Source organism: Mastomys coucha, unplaced genomic scaffold (genome assembly GCF_008632895.1).
Source record: "Mastomys coucha isolate ucsf_1 unplaced genomic scaffold, UCSF_Mcou_1 pScaffold6, whole genome shotgun sequence".
Classification (NCBI taxonomy): domain Eukaryota; kingdom Metazoa; phylum Chordata; class Mammalia; order Rodentia; family Muridae; genus Mastomys; species Mastomys coucha.
In genome coordinates, this window is record NW_022196912.1 from 880,470 (window position 1) to 902,818 (window position 22,349).

The following is a 22,349-nucleotide window of genomic DNA, read 5'->3' on the forward strand; positions in this document are numbered from 1 at the left end:
CTCCACTTGCAGGGAAGGGGCAGAGGAGGACGCTGAATCCCCTCTGTCACTTGGAAGCTGAGAGGATCGTGTCCCTGCTGCCCTGGGTATTCCTTCTTCAAACATTAAATATTTACTGAAAATTAACTTTATATGGTAAAATATATCCCTTTTATTATGAAACTCCCCAATTACTTTTATCATGATGAGCTGTTGAATTTTTTTCAAAAGCCATTATTGCTTCTGATGTGATGATCATGATTTTGTTTTAGTTTTAGTTTTGTTTTTGCTCTTGTTTTATTTTGTTTTGTTTTCAATTTCTGTGTATGGTGAACCAGGTTTATCTATTTACCTATGTTGAGCCATCACTACATATCTGGGGTGAAGTCTACTTGTTCATTGTGGATGATCTTTTTAATCTCTTCATATATATATGTTTTAAAGTATTTTATTGAGGATATATATATTATGAATATATATATTCATAAGGAAAGTTGGTCTGTCTTTCTATTCTTTGTTGGATCATTATGTTATTTGGACCTACGTATTTGGTTTTCCTGGTAAACATGACCTCATAAAACAATGTGTGCAGCATTCCTGTTTCTGTTTTGTATAACTTGAAGATTATTGGTTTTAACTTGAATGTCTGGTAGGACTCTGTGCTAAAGCAATCTGGCCTCAGCTTTGTTTGGTTGAGTATGTCAGTTTCCACAAGATTGTAAATTGTCTGTTGCTTCTCTTGTTATTTATTTTCAGATTTAATCCCTGGTTGTCAAATCAAATGCAGTGTGATATTTCAACCTTCTTTTATCTCTTGAGACATACTTTGTGTTAGATTATGTGGTCAATTATGAAAAAAGTTCCATGATATGATGAGAAGAAGATATATTCTTTATTCTAGTAAAATTTTCTACAGATAACTGTTAGGTCCATTTGGTTTAGACCATTAGTTATCACCACAATGTCTTTATTTAGTTAGTTTATCTGTTTATTATATCCTGAAGTCAGTCTAATTGTGAGAACATGCTATTGAATTACCAACTCTCCATGTTTGAGAGTAAATATGTGTTTTCAGCTATAGTATTGTTTCTTTTATGAACCTGAGTGACATTGTATTTTAACATATTTGTTAAGAATTGTAAAGTCTTCTTGGTAGACCTCTCTCTCTCTTTCACTCTCTCTCTCTCATATATATATATATATATATATATACATATATATGTGTGTGTGTGTGTGTGTCCTTTTTTCTTATTATCTTTTTTATTTTCCTTTTTTCATGAGTATGTAATATCCTTTTATATCTCCTGATTAATTTTTTTTGAAGTCTATTTTGTCAGATATTAAAATGGCTCTATGAGTTTACTTCTTAGGCACATATTCTTGAAATATATTTCCCTATCCTTTAACCCTGTGGTAATCTCCAACACTGATGTTCACTTAAGTTTCTTTGATGAAGTAGAATGGATATTGCTTTTGAATCCATTTTATTAGCCTGTGTTTTATAATTGGGGAACTGAGAACATAGGTTTTGAGAGATGTAGATTATCAGTTGTGTTGATTCTTTTTATTTTGTTGTAGTGCTGTGGATGTGTTCTTTGTGTGCTTAACCTCTCGTTAATTTCTGGTCTGAGATTATTTCCTGTGCTGTTTTGAGTGTGGTTAACTTCTTTGTGTTTGACATTCCTTCTCATTCCTTTTGTAGTGTTGAATTTATTGATAATTTTTAAATTTGTTTTGTAATTTTTAATTTGCTTTATTATTTTATTAATTTTCATTAATCTTATCTATTGTGATTTAATAGATTGTCTTCTATTGACACTGAATGTTTTGCTAGTTATTTTAGTCAGGGCTATCATCTATTTTTTTTGTGAATCTGCAAAATGCCTTTCAAGGACCTTCTAACTTTTAGAGTTGCCATTAAAAAAATCAGGTTTTATTTTAATAGGTTTACTTGTATATATTACTTTGTCTTTTTCCCTTATAAAATTTAATATTCTTTTGTTGTTATTTGTTCTTTATGTTTAGTGTTTCTTTCACATTATTCCAGGATGACATTTGGTACTCCACATTTTATTAATCAAAGAGGCCTTACTATCCCTCGTGTCTTAAATTTTTCTCTATACTACCAATATTCATAATTCTAACCTGATCATTCTAATTCAATTTTATGTAATATTTTGAGTTCTATTATCCATTTCCTCTGTTACTTTCAGGCAGTACTACAAAGTTTAAATTATCACTAGTTATTTTAACTTTTTTATAGTGTCAGGATTATTCAATATCTAGTACATTCCTTTACTTTACTTTGTATGATTTTTTTTCCATATGATTGAGGTCATTCTCACTTCCTAGTACACATAAAAAACGTATGCAGTATGGACTTGGTAAGAAACTTGAAGAAGTTTCCATAGATATGAAAAGGAACAGATATTTTAATCCTATCACTTCAGATATATTCAGATTGTCTCCTGAATTTTGTGCTATCTATTGACATGTGAAATAAAGGAATTTGCTTTTAGGCCACATAGTTAATGCAAATAATACAACTAGACCTGATGCACCTTAAAATATCATCCAGTATATTAATATGAATGTAAAATAGAATGACTGGTGCAAACAGGTTCTGCCCTCTTCACCAATCTGATAGATGTGCATGTCTCAGTTTCACAAGGACAATGTAAAAAAAAAAATCCTTTTCTCATGATGATTTACTAACATTGACAATTTCACTTCACTCTGATGTTAGATGTGCTTTTTGTTTCTTTAGATAAACTTTAATTTCAAGAATATATCTTCTTTCATTCTAATATGAATACATGCCACCCTCATATCCTATATATGCAGGCACTTTTTTTTTTACATTTTACATTTGAGTATATTAATATAATTTTGAATGAAATTTCTGGCCATACCAACATGGTTTTAAATTTATCCAATCTGAACATGATAAAGAAAATCTATGAACATGGATATTTTGCTTAAAAAGTATTCCATTCTTACTTAAATTTATTAATAAAAACTGGCACAACCTGTTTCATTATCAAGTTCTTTTTAAACAAAGTTGGTTAAAGACCTTGATTTGAGTTGTTGAGTTAAAGACCTATCTTTAAAACCTGATGTAAACTCAGATTCCTAGAAACCACTCTGACAGCTAGTGTATTTTATAAGGAGATAGAGAGTTTACACAAGAATGTCCTGAAAATTAATAATTAGGGAACATCAAAGGTGGAAAGGCAAGAAAAATAACATAACATTCTATTCTGGCGTAACCATGCATGGATCTGTACAAACACACAGGAACAAACATATACATTCCTGAAGTGCATGCATAAATCACACATATAAACATAAAAACTTCACTGTCTAGCAATTGTATGTGAAGTCTTTCTTAAGCTAGTATGCAAAAAGAGATATAATCCTAGTAATAGTTGTCTACCTAACTTTTTTTTTTTTAATCTCTTGGAGAAGTGGAAGACTTCTAGAGCCATATACTATTTAGGAAAGCATTCTCCTAGTGAGCTAAATGCCTACAAATTCTACATAACTTCTAGAGATTAAAATTATAATCATAATTTTTCTTCTCAAGTGTTTTAATAATTGAAAGAAAACTTGTTTTTCTTTGTAGTGGTAAGAATGGCAGAAATAGGCCTGCTGATGGCAAGACATATTAAGGAATTTTATACATACACACATACACACACACACGCACACACACTCCTTTCTTCCTTCCTTTCTTTCATTCTTTCTTTCTTTCTCCCTTGCTTGCTTGCTTGCTTTCTTCCTTCCTTTCTTTCTTTCTTTCTTTCTTTCTTTCTTTCTTTCTTTCTTTCTTTCTTTCTTTCTTTCTTCCTTTCTACTCCAAATTTTATTTCCATCTCCCTATCCACACTCCTACTGTTCTATATCCCATACCTACTCCCCCCCCCCATCTCCACAAGGACATCTCTACCCACTACCCCCACCTCTAAACTCCTTGGGGCCTCGAGTCTCCTGTGGGTTAGGTGCAAATTATCTGGCTGAACTGAGACCCAGCAGTCCTCCACTGTATATGTGTTGGGGACCTCATATCAACTGGTGCCTGCTGCCTGGTTGGTGGTCAAGTATTTGAGAGATCCCAGGGGTCCAGGTTAATTGAGCCTGCTGGTTCTCCTACAGGGTAGCCCTAGTCATATTGAATATTTTCTTTATTTACATTTCAAATGTTATCCCCTTTTCACTTTTCCCTCAGGAAACTCCATATCCCATCCTACCTCCCCCTGCTTCTATGAGGTGCTCCCCAACCAGAAGCCCACTACTGCCTCCCTACTCTGGCATTCCCCTATACTAAGTCACTGAGGCTTCACAGGAAAAAGGGCCTTTCCTCCTACTGATGCTCAACAAGGCTATCCTCTGTTATATATGTGGCTGGAGCCAAGGTTAGTGGTTCAGTCCCTGGATGCTCTGGAGGTTCTGGCTGGTGGAATTTATTGTTCTTCCTATGGGTTTGCAAAACCCTTCAGCTCCTTCAGTCCTTTCTCTAATTCCTCCATTGGGGATTCCATACTTAGTCCAGAGGTTGGTTGTGATAATCCACCTCTGTATTTGTCAGGCTCTGAGAGCCTCTCAGAAGACTGTTATGTTACATCAGGCTATTGTCAGCAAGCACTTCTTGGCATCTACAATGATGTCTGGGTTTGGTGACTATATAGGGAATAGAGCCCCCAGGAAGGGCAGTCTCTGGATGGCCTTTTCTTCAGTCTCTGTTCCACACTTTGTCTCCTTAGTTCCCCACCCCTTCAGTATTTTGTTCCCCCTTCTAAGAAGGACAGAGGCATCTGCACTTTGATTTTCCTTCTTCTTGAGCTTCATGTGGTCTGTGAATTGTATATATGGTATTCTGAGCTTTGGGGCTAATATCCATTTATCAGTGAATGCATACCATGTGTGTTGTTTTGTGATTAGGTTATCTCACTCAGGATGATATTTTCAAGTTCCATCCATTTGCCTAGGAATTTCAGAACTACATAAAAAAATCAATAAAAATAGGAGCTAGCTCTTTCAGAAAATCAACAAGGTAGATAGATCCTTTGCCAGACTTAACCAGAAGGCACAGAGACAGTATTTCAATTAACAAAATCAGAAATGAAAAGGAAGATATAACAACAAAAATGGAGGAAAATAAAAAAAAATTCATCAGATCTTACTACAAAAGCCTATACTCAAACAAAACTGGAAACTCTGGATGAAATGGACAACTTTTTAGACAGATACCAGCTACCAAAGTTAAATCAGGATCAGATAAACCATCTGAACAGTACCATAACCCCTAAAGTAATAGAAGTAGTCATTAATATTTTCCCAACCTCACCCCCCAAAAAAGCCCAGGACCATGCTTTTTTTTTGTAAAGATTTATTTATTTATTATATGTAAGTACACTGTAGCTATCTTCAGATATCCCAGAAAAGGGCATCAGATCTCATTACAGATGGCTATGAGCCACCATGTGGTTGCTGGGATTTGAACTCACAACCTTCAGTAGAGCAGTCGGCACTCTGAACCATAGAGCCATCTTTCCAGCCCAGACCATATGGTTTTAATACAGAATTCTATCAGACCTTCAAAGAAGACCTAATACCAATACTCTTCAAACTAGTCCACAAAATAGAAACTAAAAGAACACTACCCAGTTTGATCTATGAAGCCACAGTTATGCTGATACCTAAACTACACAAAGACCCAACAGAGAAAAGGCACTACAGACCAATTTCCCTTATGAATATCAATTCAAAAATACTCAATAAAAATTTCAAATACTGATTCCAAGAGCATATCAAAAGAATCATCCAACTTGATCAAGTAGGCTTCATCCCAGCAATACAGGGATGGTTCAATATATAGAAATCAACCCTATTTGTCATTTCATGATCTTAGAGCATAAGCTATTGGTGTTCTGTTCAGGAAATTTTCCTCTGTGCCCATGTGCTCAAGGCTCTTCCCCACTTTCTTTTCTATTAGTTTCAGTGTATCTGGTTTTATGTGGAGGTCCTTGATCCACTTGGACTTGACCTTTGTACAAGGAGATAGGAATGGATGGATTTGCATTCTTCTACATGCTAACCACCAGTTGAGCCAGCACCATTTGTTGAAAATGCTGTCTTTTTTTCCACAGTATGGGTTTAGCTCCTTTGTCAAAGATCAAGTGACCATAGGTGTGTGGGTTCATCTCTGGGTCTTCAATTCTATTCTGTTGATCTATATGTCTGTCACTGTATCAATACCATGCAGTTTTTTGTTTTTGTTTTTGTATTTTTTTTTTTGTTTGTTTTTTGAGACAGGGTTTCTCTGTGTAGCCCTGGCTGTCCTGGATCTCACTCTGTAGACCAGGCTGGCCTCGAACTCAGAAATCTGCCTGCCTCTGCCTCCCAAGTGCTGGGATTAAAGGTGTGCGCAACCACCGCCCGGCTCAACAGTTTTTTATCACAATTGCTCTGTAGTACAGCTTGAGGTCAGGGATACTGGTTCTCCCAGAAGTTCTTTTATTGTTGAGAATAGTTTTAAAGATTCTGTAAGGCAAAGGACAGTGTCAATAGGAAAAATGGCAACCAACAGATTGGGAAAAGACCTTTACCAATCCTATATCTGATAGAGGGTTAACATCCAATACACAAAGAGCTCAAGAAGTTAGATTCCAGAGAACCAAATAACACCATTAAAAATGAGGTACAGAGATAAACAGAGAATTCTCAACTGAGGAATACCAAATGGCTGAGAAGCACCTAAGAAATGTTCAACATCCTTAGTCATCAGGGAAACTCAAATCAAAACAATCCTGATATTCTACCTCACACCAGTCAGAATGGCTAAGATATAAAACTTAGGTGGAAGCAGAAGCTGGTGAGGTTGTAGAGAAAGAGGAACAATCTTTCATTGCTGTTAGGATTGCAGGCTGGTACAACCACCCTGGAAATCAGTTTAGCTTTTCCACAGAAAAACTGAACATAATAATTCCTGAGGACCCAGGAATTCCACTCCTGGGCATATACCCAGAAAATGCTCAAATATGTAATAAGTACACATGATTCACTATGTTCAAAGCAGCTTTATTTATACTAGCTTGAAGCTGGAAAGAACTCAGATGTCCCTCCACAGAGGAATGTATACAGAAAATGTGGTATATATACATAATATAGTACTACTCAGCTATTAAAAATGATAAATTTATGAAATTCTTAGGGAAATAGACGGATCTGGAGGATATCATCCTGAGTGAGCTAACCCAGTCACAAAAGAAATCACATGATATGGATTAATATCCACTGGCAAGTGGATATTAACCCAGAAGCTCGGAATACCCAAGATACAATCCATAAACCACAAGAAACTCAAGATGAAGGAAGACCAAAGTTTGGATACTTCAATCCTTCTTAGAAGGGGGAACAAAATACCCATGGAAGGAGCTCCAGAGACAAAGTGCAGAGCACAGACTGCAGGAAGGACAATCCAGAGACTTCCCCACCTAGGAATCCTTCCCATATTCAATCACCAAACCCAGACCCTATTGTGGATGCCAGCAAGTGCTGGCTGACAGGAGCTTGATATAGCTGTCTCCTGAGAGTCTGCCAGTATCTGACAAATACAGAAGTGGATGATCACAGCTATCTATTGGACCAAGTCCAGAGTCCCCAATGAAGGAGCTAGAGAAAGGACTCAAGAAGCAGAAGGGTTTTATAGCCCCATAAGAGGAACAACATTATGAACTAACAAATACCACCAGAGCTCCCAGGGACTAAACCACTAACCAAAGAGTACATTTCGGGGACTCATGGCTCCAGGATGGGCTTGTTGATCATCAATGGAAGGAGAGGAACTTGGTCCTGTGAAGGATCTAAGCACCAGTGTAGGGGAATGACAGGACCAGGAAACAGGAAAGGGTGGGTTGGTGGGCAGTGGGAGGGGAGAGGGAATGGGGGAGGGTTAGAGGTGAAATCAGGTAAGGGGAGACCAATCAAAATGTAAATAAAGAAAATATCTAATAAAAAATTAAAAAATAAAACAACAACAAAAAAATCCATCATTGTAATTCACTATATAAACAAACTTAAAAAAAAAAAAGAAAAGAAATATGATCATCTCATTAGATGTACAGAAAGCATTTGTCAAAATTCAAAATCCCTTCTTGGTAAAAGTTTTTGAAAGAACAGGAATTCAATGCCCATACCTAAACATAGTAAAAGCAATATACAACAAACCAATAGCTAACATCAACCTAAATGGAGAGAAACCTGAAGCAATCCCACTAAATTCCAGGACTAGACAAGGTTGTGCTCTCTCTCGCTACCTATTCAATATAGTACTTGAAGCCTTAGGCAGAGCATTTAGACAACTAAAGGAGGTTGCCATGGACCGGGGTTTCTTGTGCAGGTTGATGAAATTTCTGGCCGGGTTGGCAAGGGATTTGGCGAGTGACAGACCTGCCCCAGGCTGACCAGTCTGGGCCTCCCTGAACCCACGAGAGAAGCAGGGTTGTAATCAGGTCGTCAAGGCTTAGGCAAAGAAATAATGGCAGACAGAACACAAGGAAGTGCAAGACCTGAATGTATTTCTCAAAAATGGCATCAGACTTTTACAGTCATTGCAGAAGAGAAATGAGAAACCTGGCAGTTCAGTAGTCGAGGTACATCTGAGGCCATCTAAAACACACTGGGTCTAAAACAGCAGCCATATCCTCTGGAATGATGCAGGACACTCTGGGCTCCAAGCACACTCAGGCCTCATGAGCCTGGCTGGAGTCCCAGGGGTGGGGGGTGGGGTGGGATGCAGGTGTGCCAGCCAGGAGGACAGAGGCTCGAATCTCAAACCTCTAATGGTCGATGCTACACACTGTCTCACACACACACACTCGGCTCAAGGTCCTGCCCATCCTTAGAGAAATGCCCGCTATGCTAATCTTCTGGGCTAGTAAAGACATGTCTCTTGCTAATTCTTGATCTGAAATTGCCCTGGGATAAGTCTCCCATTCTGTAAGCTTGATGCCCTACCCACAATGATGAAGGCAATTAGTTTGGATGGGTAATATTATTTACGAAATTCCAAGCCAGGGTTTGGCTAAGATGTTGGAACATTGGTTAAGGTCAGAGAGAAATGTCCAATTTTATCTAGCTATTAGTAAATCATATCTTGATGGGCACCTAGCACGTGAGTTCGCAAGGACATATATGTGCTAGTTCTGAGTTAGGGGATGCCACAACTGACTGAATACCCAGGAGGCACAAACTCCCTATGAAGTTTTAATGTCTCTTGTCCACGATCAGGCTTTTACCTCTGATATTGCAGACTAACTGGAGTAGATGAGTGGGCATGGCAGGAGGTCAAAAGGGTACACATTGGAATGGAAGTAGGAGGAGCAGCTCTTGGTTCTGTGGGGTTTTGTTGCTCCAGTGTAGGGGGATGCTAGGGTGGGAAGGAGGGAGGAGTGGGAGTGTTAGTAGGGAAACACCTTTATAGAGGCAGAGGGATGGAGTTGTGATAGAGAGTCTCTGGAGGGGAGATCCAGAAACATTTGAAATGGAAATCAAGAAAATATCCAGTAATATGTAAATATATATATTTATTTCTTTTAATATTGTAATCATAATATATAGCATGAACCATCTTATAAAATTGTATTACCCAAATAAATCTGAACACTGTCTCTGAAAATTGACAAAAATTGACTCAAACAAATCAGTAGCCTTCAGCTACTCAAAGGATAAACAGGCTCAGAAAGAAATTAGGAAAATGACACCCTTCACAATAGATACAAATAATATAAAACTCCTTGGTATGATCCTAACCAAGCAATTAAGTTACTTTCTACCATTGAACTGTATTCACAACCCCATTTCTCAATTATGAATGTTCACTTACCCTCTGCTTTGACATCTCCTTTCATGAAATGTAATAACCGGCATGGGTACCCTACTCGCAAGGACTCAGGAAGGAGGCCTCTGTAAAAACACAAGGTTGACTTTTATTTGAAACTGGTATACCAGGGCCAACTCTGTGATTGGGACCAGAGTGACCCAGAGGAAACGAAGCACTCTGCTTTTATACAGAGCTTACAATGTGGGCTGGTTACAATTTTACAACACGGACTGGTTACACTTTATCTTGTTCATTGTTCTTTAGTTTTTATTGACTTTTCCTCCCGGTTAGGGTTAGGATAAGACACCTGGGACTCCCAGGAGGGGTGGGGGAGATCCTCTCTCTGAGGGATGTCTCTTGGAAACAGTGCATTCCTTGGGGATAAGTGTTTGCTCTGTAAACTCTTCTAAAACCCCTTTGCCTTAAGCATAAGGGTACTTCCTTGCTTTCTGGTAATTTTATGAAGCATCTCTGTTTGGCTCAATTTCTACAGAAGCTGTTTCTTTTCCATTATATGACTACTGGACACAAAAGGTGTAAACACATTTAAGATCCTTAAATGCAAATGAATAACCTATGGCTGGTATTTCATAAAGGAATCCCAGAAGTGAAAATGCATTCATTCAGAATTGAATCCAGTTCCTTTCTATTTCTGCCTTTTGTAAATTTCTTCTCTAGAAATTGTTACTTTTAATATAAGTATGTTGACAAAAATTGTGTCATAGGATCTTTCCAATAAAGTGATCATTGAGGTTTATTTGATTTTCTTAAATATATTGGTATTAAGTTAATATTTTGTATAAATACCAGAATTGTGAATGGAGTATGTTTTTAATTAAATGCTTGTACTTAATTATCTTCTGATACAATAGTTGATGAGTGAAAAACTCTCTAATCATATGCAAAGCCAGATACTCTAAGTTTATTGAATTAAGGCAAAGACAAAGTTTTATGAAATGGATTTAGAAGTTGATAATAATTTCAATTTTATGCAATCACAGTTTACCATAGTTGTGCTGAAGTAATATTTCCCATTAAAAGACACGTTAGGCCAGAATTCGTATCTCTCTGTATTCTATATTGTAATAACTTCCTTTCTAATAACCTTTGAAAATCTGTTTCATTTCTACGAGTAACTGGAATTTGATAGGGTACAAAAATTATCTCTGTATTTCTCACAGTGTCTAGTATAGTGGAAGATATATAATTAATACTACTGAATATAGATAAATGTTGAGTGCATATAAAGACTCACTTGGTTGTATGACCTTGATATAGGCGTTTAGAAAATATTCCAGAGCAATCAGTCCCACCAACCTCCTTGGTTGGTAGTTTAGTCCCTGGGAGCTCTGAGGGTACAAGGATGGCCAAGTGGGCCTTCAATGGGAGGAGAGGCCCTTGTCCCTGTGAAAGTTCTGTGCCCCAGGGTATGGGAATGCCAGAGCCAGTAAGTGGGAGAGGGTTGGGTGGAAAAAAAAGCAGAGGTAGTAGGGAACAGGGGTTTGTTCTTGTTGTTGTTTTTTTGTTATTTAATTTTTCTTTTTTTGGAGGGGAAACTGGGAAAGGAGAAATCATATGACATGTAAATAAAGAAAATATCTAATAAAAAATAAAATATTCCAATGTAAGCCTAAAACTTCTATTGCTTGATACACTCAAAATAAGAAAATATTTTTTCCTTTTTTAAAAATTTATTGCATTATAATGAGAAAAGATACATGATTTCAATAAATCTGAATTTGTTAACATTTAAAAACATATTTTAAGTAAATAGAATTAAATCACATTCTTGTTTTCCTTTTGTACTCCAACTTCTCCCAGAGATCCCCTTCAATACCTACAATATCTTTTTAGTCATATTCTTTAAAATTTATAAAATATTATTACAATACAAATGAGTATTATAAAAGTTGTTTGATATAAAACAACAATCAATTTTACAGTTTTATGTAGATACTTGTCTATGGTAATAACTAAAAATACATATGTTTTTCTCAATATAAACTTTAAATAACTCCAAACATATTAACTGTATATTTCAAAATAATACATCACTACTATTTTCTTTAATGAACATAAATATATAAAGTGTTTTTGTTTGTTTGTTTGTTTTATATTTAGTAGAGCTTAAAATCTTGGCTCTTACTCTGATAACTTGATACAAGAGTTTCAAATGTCAATCAAAACATTCACTCTCACTCTTTGTTATTCTCTTACAAGCCACCTCCCAAGTTAATTGTCTACTTTCTTTAGGCAAAACAAAATTTACACAATATCTTTCCACAAATCCAGCACTACAAAGGATAATAGATGGAATCTATTATCTGTCAACAACTCTTTCAACAAATAATCTTTCAACAAATCCACACAAACCTTATTCCACCTCTTACAACAAAAACAACAGGAAGTAACAATTACTTTTTCTTAATATATTAATATGAAAATTAATATTACCAACATATCCTAATCAATTGAAATCCAAAAATATGAGGAATTAGAAATTTATTGACTGTCATCCAATGGTCTCTCTAATTTGGTAATTGAAGAAATAGGTCCAATATTATACAATCCATGTACACTTTAAGCTTATTTGTTTGTGACAGTATCTTGCTGTGTATAACATAATGGTCTTGAGATCTTGCTTCTCCTATCTCAGCCTCTCTATTAGTAGTATTGTTTATTTCATGTTTTTACACTATACTGTGGTTTTCAGAACAGTTTAGAAAATTTAAAAGTATTTAAAATAAGAAAATATTAATGACAAAGTTATTTAATAACTTACTTAATATATATATATATATATATATATATATATATATATATATATATATATGGGTAGACCTTAGATTATGTTTTGTTTAAATGCCAATGAGAAAACAATAATAGACCTGTAAGTTCACTTACCGCAGTAATAAACACTTTTTCAAAAAGAGATAAATTATAATGAAATACACAGATAATTTCTATTTTTAAGATTAGTGGATATAGCTCTGTAAGAGGTGGATGGCATGTGAAATCTAATTATCATCTGGCATCAGAGTATGTCTTATAGGAAGACTCTGTAAATAAAACCATATTGGAGATTAAAGTTTTAGATGAAATTTTGTTTACATGTTTTTAAGAGACTGAAACATAAGTAATAGAGACCCAACTCAACTTTCAAACATAAAATAGTGGTAAAATGATTATCTGCTTACAGTCTAAAGCATTTAAATGTCATAGTGATAACTTAGTATAGCTACTGAGTCCTTGCTCATCAATAGACTGGTGAAATATTAACTTGTAAGCATTCACATTTATCTAAGGAAACACAGTATGTAGAATACTGATATTGAAGTTCTGACTCTTCTAAAAGAAACTTTTCTTCTCTCCTATATGAATAGTTTAAGTAACAAATGGCTTTCAATTTATATATTGTACTTACCATCATCATGGATCACTGTGGTTAGATTTTAAACAATTGCATATAAAATGTTTCCTGTCTAATTAATTCTCTTAAAATAAATATGTACATATTTACTCTTGTTTTTCTCCTATCACAAAAAGACATGTTATTTATAAGAGGATAATCAGCCCTTTAGACACAAATATGAACACAAGAATTATTAAACCATAAGTGATATCAATACCTGAATTCTCAGTATTCAGGAAACTTCGGGAAGAAAGTTGCCATGAATTTGAATCTCACTTACGCATAAGACAAAGAAAGAGGTTAAGAATTGATGCAAGATTGAAAGGGATTTTTTTGGGTTTTTTCAAGACAGGGTTTCTCTGTGTATCCCTAGCTGTCCTGGAACTCCCTCTGTAGACCAGGCTGGCCTTGAACTCAGAAATCTGCCTGCCTCCTGCCTCTCAAGTGCTGAGATTAAAGGTGTCTGCCACCACTGCCCGGCTGAAAGTTCTGTTAAAAATAAGAATGTTAGTTTCAAATTTCAGTTTTTTCAGAGTATGCTCAAATTTTATTAGATTCACAAACATAATAAAAATTGATGTCTACATGAATTTGAATATAATTAGGGGCCTTTTATTTTTTCTGTCTCTTAAGAACAAACATATTAGGGAGCCACAAAATGTATATGTTAAATCTGTTTTAACAAAATGTTGTTGGGTTTTTCCTATGTGAACATAAAGAATTCTCTAACAATTTTACAAAAACAGGATTCAGAAGAGCAAACAAAAGATTGTCTTCAAGGTCAGCTTGGGGACTCATGAGTTTACTGTGATTATATGTAGAAGTATAAGCAAATAAATCACTCAGTTTCTACTGCTGTAGTTAAGAATGTCCCTCAACCCTAAAAAATCACACAAAATCAGCTGTTTGTATATTATCAAAACCTGGGGAAATATTGGGTCTTATAAGAATCCAATGAAAGCTTCATGAATCTATTGAGCCATCTGAACCCCCACAGGAATATTATTAAGATTAATCTCATGAGAACCTCATTCACTTTATCAAAGCTGCTAACTCAAGGCAGAGATGTCCAAGTCTAGCCATAGGAATCAGTTATACTTCACCCAACCCTTCCTATGTCCCAACTTCTTTCTATGTTCAGTTCTTTCATTATCCCAAAGCCTTGGAGAATGCAGTACAGTTTTATGTTTTATTTTGTTTTTGTTCTCCACTTAGTTATGAAATTTGAATTTTGTCTTAGTTTCTTAGCTCATTATGATAAAATACCATGACAAAGACAAATTAAGGGGCAAGTTTACTCTGGAGTAAAACCCAGTTCAAGGTAAAAACCCATCCTATCCAAAGAACCAAGGCTGCAGAAGATTGAAGAAGTTGAATGCATTTCATCCACAGTCAGTCACCAGAAAGCAATGAATGTAGCCATTTATCAATTTTTATTGTCTATTCACACAGTCCAGGATCCCATTGTCAAGGAATGGTCCTTCTCAGAGTTAGGTTGTGCCTTAATGCATAGAGTACAAAATTCCAGATAACTATTTTCAAGCATGTGAAAGACCCCATCTTTCACTTGATCTAGATTCTATCCAGTTGACAAATAATACTTACAATCACAGGCTACTGTGTCATGGCATTCATAATAAATGAATGTAATTAACACTTATTCCAAGCAACTTAATCAGACATTAATCCTCACACTAATTATCATTTACTGAAAGAAGAACATTTCTTCCACTGTATTTGATAAAATTAATAATACATGAGTATATATAAAAAAATAGATGTCAATTTCACTACCATACCCTATTGTTTAGCAAAATGACAACATTGTATTCCAAACTAGGGCATGTTTAATCCTCACACATTAAATTATGCTGTGGTTTATAGTAATGCCACTATTATGTTATTATTGCATATATAACTTGATTTGCTGTTATCATCATGTGCAGAATTCATAGCTAACCATAATTTTGGTGATAATTCTCCCTCATCAATCTATACAACATTCTCTGGCATTATGACTATGAGCTATCTTAAATCTAGCCTCATTACTCAATTTTTTCAATGGAAACATGTTCTTTCCCAAAACCGGAAATGTTCAGACATGTAGTCATACAAAAATTATGGAAATAAACTGTGTTATGAAAGATTTTTTTGAACTACTGTTAATGAAAACAGCACATATCTGACCCTGAAATTTTAACTTGATAACTTTGTGGCTTCTGTGAGTATCTTCATCCACCCATACTGAATGTACTTACTCATTTTTATTGCATTTCTTTATTATTTTAGATATCTTCATAAATCTAGAGAACACTCACATGACAGAATTTTAGAATGAAATTGACATAAGGTAGGAATGATATCTTAATATATACCTATCTCCACTCCATAGAAGTGTACCTTGATCTTGGGACTCAGTAATGGAAAAAGTTATTCAAAAATATTATTAGCATGCATTATAACATGTGAAGATTGTTCTGTCTTCAGAACACTTGATATCACGCTATTCTATGAAACACATTTTTTTTGATAACAGTGGCAAAGAAGAAGAATGCTACTCATATGATACTTCAAAAATATAGTTACTCAAAAGGAGCCATACAACTTCCATCATCACCCATATCTGGTTATTGAAAAAGCTTGAACTAAGTGATAACCTTTAGTTTAAGAGTACCATTTCATCCAACTGTAAACACAAAAATTCTACATTAAGGAAATCGAGGGTGTGTACAAGCAGAACACAAAGGCTACTACACTTCCTCACAGAGAAAAATGTTCAGAGTACATCCGTTACAAGAGTAAATGTTCATGCCTACACAAACATAATTATTCAACTGTATTTTTCTAGATCTATTTTATCTCTAGTTGCTTCTTGTCCCTGGAGCTTTGAAGAATTCTTGTGAATTAAGGTGTACTAGTTTAGAGCATATATAAAATCATATGAAATTTAAATCCTGAAGAAAGGGCTACAAGATGTGTTAACCCTTAAGACAACTTAGTGTCCTTGAAGATCTTCCAAGGGCAATTTCTAACAACCATACTAGGAAGCTAAGAATTACTTGTAATTCCAGATTAGGGGAGTCTCTCACCTACACTCATATGCACATGTGCTTAATTAAAAAACAATAATACTAAATATGAAAACATAAAATAAAATTTACAAAAGCATCCTCATCACCTGCCACTATTGCTTGCCAGGAAAAACAAGTCAGGTGTAGCAGCAGTGGCAGGATAGAATAGGAGTTTGTTGGCCTGCTGGCTATCCTCTCTCTCTCTCTCTCTCTCTCTCTCTCTCTCTCTGTCTCTCTCTCTCTCTCTCTCTCTCTTCACTCTTACTCTTTTTTCTCTCTCTGTTCTTATGTGTTCCTGGCTGGCTTCCCATTCCCTCTTTTTGTTCTTTTTTCTGACACTTTTCTAACTCTCCTTTTCCCTGTCCTGACTCTGTCTGTATCTACCCCTTTTCTAGGTCCTCATTATTCTCCTTTCTGTGAACACCTTCTGTTTCAAATTCTGTGAGCACCTCATTTGTATGGAGAGGCATTCCAGTAATCTCAAGTACTTGTTTGGCTGGCTCTTACCAAAGGTGGGATGAGTTGTAGGTCTGCCTAGGAAAATGCAACCTTCCTCAGGTAAAAAGAGTGTGGTTCTCAGGCAAGATCAGAGAAGGGGAATACATACTGGTGAAGGGAGCCCTTCATTTTGTGCTGAGCTCAAATAAAACTTCAAATGAACCTGCTCTGTGGCATGGTGTGATTTATCAGGGGGACACCTTGGCAAGGACTTGCCTGTTTCCCTCTAGTCCCTGCTGCTGTATTATATCCCATAACCATTATCAAGGATAGAATAATAGTGTTACCTTCTTGAGCATGACCCCAAAAAAATCAGTCTCACCCTACTACATTCTACATCCCAAGGCTCCTATTATTGTCCAATAATGCCATGCTGTGGAGACGAAGACTTTAGTATAGTAGCCATTGGAGACATTTCATATTCAAGTTGAATCAATGTGGTATGCCTGTCATGGTTCAGCTGTGTTTCTACACATTATATTCAGCTCTTTTAGGCAAAAGAATTATCTGAAAATATTCAGTTTAAACAGCTATCTTAAATGAACTTAGCTAGTGTGCACCTTTATTCAGTTAGGGTTTGAATTCATACATTTTATTTAGGGTAAACAAGGAGAATATATGGACATTGGAGCATGGGGAAGTAGTTTTCAGAGTAAATGAAAATAACAAGCTAGAGTTTCAAATTCTGTGAACACCTCATTTGTATGGAGAGGCATTCCAGTAATCTCAAGTACTTGTTTGGCTGGCTCTTACCAAAGGCGGGATAAGCTGTAGGTCTGCCTAGGAAATGTAACCTTCCTCAGGTAAAGAGGGTGTGATTCCCAGACAAGGTCAGAGAAGGGGAATGCCTACTGGTAAAGGAAGCCCTTCATTTTGTGCTGAGCTCAAATGAGCTATCTGGTCATGGCAAACTATAACCTTAATTAGCTTGGTTTCTCCATAAAGAAATTTGTATTTAAATTTTAAAAACGTTGGAGAAAGATAAATATTCAACATTATTAAATTCATTATTTCCTTGATTACATGATTTCCAACATGCTAAACATCTAGAGTTCTGGATTTTATATTCTTTAACACAGAGACTTAAAAAGATTAGTTTGGAAAGGGACAGGTTCCGTATCATCTCCGAACACTTATCTCTTTATAATTGAGTCATACTGAATTAAGTTATATGAGAAAAGACAGAATCAGATGAAATCTTCAAAGAAGCTTCTAAGAAACAGCGAAGTACAATGTAGGCATCAGAACACTGTTGTTTGCCCACTTGTCAACCCAGTAGTAAAGTTATCTAGTTCTTACAATGGTCTGATGATAGTACAACCCTGAGAAGGAACCTCCTTTACCTTTCTTAACTATTTAAGTCAGTAAGCTTCTGATCATTCCATATAAGAGAGTTATTTAATAAATCTTAGAAAAGCCATCAAAAAGCTCACTATTTCTCTCCAAGAGATACTTTTGAATTATATCTGCACATAAGTGTTGAACAAAGTGTTCACTAAATGATAATATTGAAAGAAATAACACAAAGATTACCTTCTTGCATATAAATAAAATTTTAAGCAGGACATGTTTTTCAGAATATAATTTAATGTTATCAAACATTTTTGAATGTTTTTTAAATGCAAAAGTAAAAAAGAAAGAAAAGAAATGAAACCAGAAACAGCTTTAATTAGAACTGCTGAATTTGATGTTAAAATATTTTCATCTAATTAGTATGATATAGTTGAATATTTAGCACAGATGAATGTAAACTGAAAATATTTGTAAACATTTAATTATATTTTGGCCTAACTTGGTTGGGAAGATTGGAAATACAAGTGCAACAAATCATATAGAGTTCTTAGCAGTCAAAATGTTTAAAGAAATGTTTCTTAGCAGTCAAAATGTTTAAAGAAATGTGTCTTAGCAGTCAAAATATTTAAAGAAAATTATTCTAAGATGTAATTGTATAGGTCATTTATTCTTTGAGTTTTTCAAATAGAGTTGGTATGTCTTACTCCATATCAGTCAGAAATATGGGAAATAAGCTCATAACTAAATATTAATTGTTCATTAAATTATGTATTTTTGGCATTCTGGTACAAAAGAATCTAGTATTTAGTCTCATTCTATATTGACATAAAAAAGACTGTTCATAAACTATCCTTTGGACAATCATGTGATATTTTCTCAGCAAGTACAACTAACTTAGAAACATTAATTTAGAAAAAATATCATCATTAAATATATAATATGCTTTATGTTTTTAGAATAGTTGTATATACCTATTGATCCATACATTATAGTAGCACAAATATTATATAATGTGTGTTATATAATATGTATAATTATAAAATATATAATATACATATATATTATAAACTAGAAAAATATTTATCTCTGATATTTCCTAGACTAGTGATATTCAACAGTCTTGACCAGCCTATAGAATTTTATATTATCATGCTATAATGTTCTAAATGATTTATTCATTTCAGCCAAATTCAAGTTGAAGCACATCCAAATATTCAATAAGGTGAAATGAGAATTAAAGGGAAAATATCACATAAGTCAAAAATTATTTAAATCTAATCTGGGGTTTACATCACATACAATGTTTATTTTTAATCATAGGAAATCAGAAATATCCTCTCATACACATACACACACATTTCAAAATATATAATGATTTCAAAAGGTGTCCATTAATAGGAAATGCAAATAATAAAATATAATCTGCTATATAAATAAGAACCTATCAAAATAAGTAGAAAGTTAAAAACTGAAACAAAAAAAAACCCTTTTGATATCTTAGCATATGTTCCAGGCTGCATTGAACTTCTGATATTTCAGTCTGAACCCTGAGATTTCAGGTTTATATATTATAACACCTGGTTAAAAGTGGTATTTGACAGTGATGTAATTTTCTATTCTGCAATATAGATGATATCATTTGTCTTAATAACCAAGGAGTTTATGTAAATCTAGACAAAGGAAAACCATATACAATATGTAGATCCATATATATCAACAAAATATTTAACAACACAAACCTATACTTAAGCTAACATACACTTATTAAAAAAAGAATAAAATCAATTGCATCTTGGAAATGGATTGAAATTATCATAGTAGTTGTGGTTGTTCGAAAATGACTGGGTCCCAGAGCTTCATATATTTGAATGCTCGTTTCCTAGTTAATGAACTATTTAGGAAGGATTAGAGATACTGGTTCTGAGGTTTCAAAAGACCAAGCATTCCCATTCTTGGACTCCTTCTCTCTTCCTCCATTCTTTGAATTGGAGGTAAGCTCTCAGCTTCGGTTCTACAGCCATTTTCTACAGCATAATGGAAGTGGATTAACTTTCTGAAACTATAAGCAATGCCCATATGAAATGTTTTCTTTTAAAAGTTTTCTTGATCGTGATGTCGCTTCACAGCAATAGAACAGTGCATAAGACAAGGTATTATCCTATTTCAAGTTGCTTTATGACTTTTAGCTCATTGGTTATTATTAGTATTAGTATTATTTATATTTAGGCATGTTTATATCACTTTGGTTTCATTTGAAAAGGTCTAAGAATTATCAACATCTTCTGAATTTCTTGATGTATTAGAATGTGAATATTCACAGTAATCTTAAATGCACCTCCTTTGAGATTTCAGTATTTTTTATAATAACTTCCATTTTTATTTTTAACTTTGTTAATTTTGACATTCTTTTGTTCTTTTAGTTACTTTGGTCACAATTTACTGGATTTTATTTTAAAGAAACAATTCTGTTTTATTTATTCTTTGCATTGTTCATTTTATATCTGATTCATTAACTTATTTTTATGTAATTATTTCTTCTATTAATTTTGAGTTTGGCTTACACATGTTTATTTATGATTTTTATTTGTTATTTGTTTGTGTCTCTGTCAACCAGTGTATTCTTTGTCCCTCTGTGTCCCTCTCTGTATATTTCTCTTTCCTTTCTTCTCTTCCTATGTGTGTATAAGTGTATGATTGTTTGTGTGTGTGTGTGCGTGTGTGTCTGTTACAAAGCTTTATGTAGAAAATAAAAGAGCAACAAGCAAGGGAATAACAGAACTGCCAAGACATCTCTGACTTTCAATACAGAAACCTTTACATACAAACTTCATTCTTACATCTTTCTTCAAAGAATTTAGGTGAATTAGTAATTCACAGCATTGCTGCAGAAGCATGTAGAGCTGAGTTTGAATATCTGGAAGACACACACACAAAGTTAATTGTGGTTGCATACTTTTAAACTTCCAGCTGTGTAGGATTGGCAACAAAAAGACCAGCCAGCTTCTAGTGCAGCTAAAGGACAATGAATTCCAATTTCAGCAAGTCTCTCTCTCTCAAAGGAAGGCAGCTGAGACAGGCCCCAAGACTAGGGGAGCTGCAGGGCAGCAGGGACACGATCCTCTCAGCTTCCAAGTGACAGAGGAGGATCAGCTTCCTTCTCTGCCCCTTCCCTGCAAGTGGAGGGCCTACCTCCAGAGAGCGCCTTAAGCCAGAGACCAGGGCAGGATCCGCCATTTTTTCTTGGGTGAGGTTCTGAGACTAGAGCAGCCGGCTGGGAGGAACAGGCCCCACGACTCCCAGGGGAGCAGCAAGGCGGCAGGGACACAATCCTCTCAGTTTCCGAGTGACCGAGGAGGATCAGCTTCCTTCTCTGCCCCTTCCCTGCAAGTGGAGAGCCTACCTCCAGAGAGTGCCTTAAGCCAGAGACCAGGGCGGGATCCACCATTTTCTCTCGGGTGAGTTTCTAAGACCAGAGCAGCCAGCTTGGAGGAACAGGCCCCACGAGTCACAGGGGACTTGCAGGGTGGCAGGGACAGGACAAGCTCTAGCCAGAGACACTAAGAACATCTAACACCAAAAAGCAAAAGATGGCAAAAGGCAAACGCAAGAATCCTACCAACAGAAACCAAGACTACTTGGCTTCATCAGAACCTAGTACTCCCACTGCAGCAAGTCCTGGATATCCCAAAACACCGGAAAAGCAAGAATTGGATCTTAAATCATATCTCACAATGCTGATAGAGGAACTTAAGAAGGACATGAATAACTCCCTTAAAGAAATATAGGAGAATACAGGTAAAGAGGTACAAACCCTTAAAGAGGAAACAAAAAAATTCCATAAGGAATTACAGGAGATCATAAGTAAACAAGTAGAAGCACTTAAAGAGCAAACTCAAAAATCCCTTAAGGAATAGCAGGAAAACACAAACAGGTGAAGGAATTGAGTAAAACCATCCAGGATGTAAAAAAGGAAGTCAAACAATAAAGAAATCACAAATAGAGACAACTCTGGAATTAGAAATCTTAGGTAAGAAGTCAGGAAACATAGATGCAAGCATCACTAACAGAATACAAGAGATAGAAGAGAGAATCTCAGGGGCAGAAGATAACATAGACAATATTGAGAAAACAGTCGAAGAAAATGCCAAAAACAAAAAGACCCTAACCCAAAACATCCAGGAAATCCAGGACACAATGAGAAGACCAAATCTAA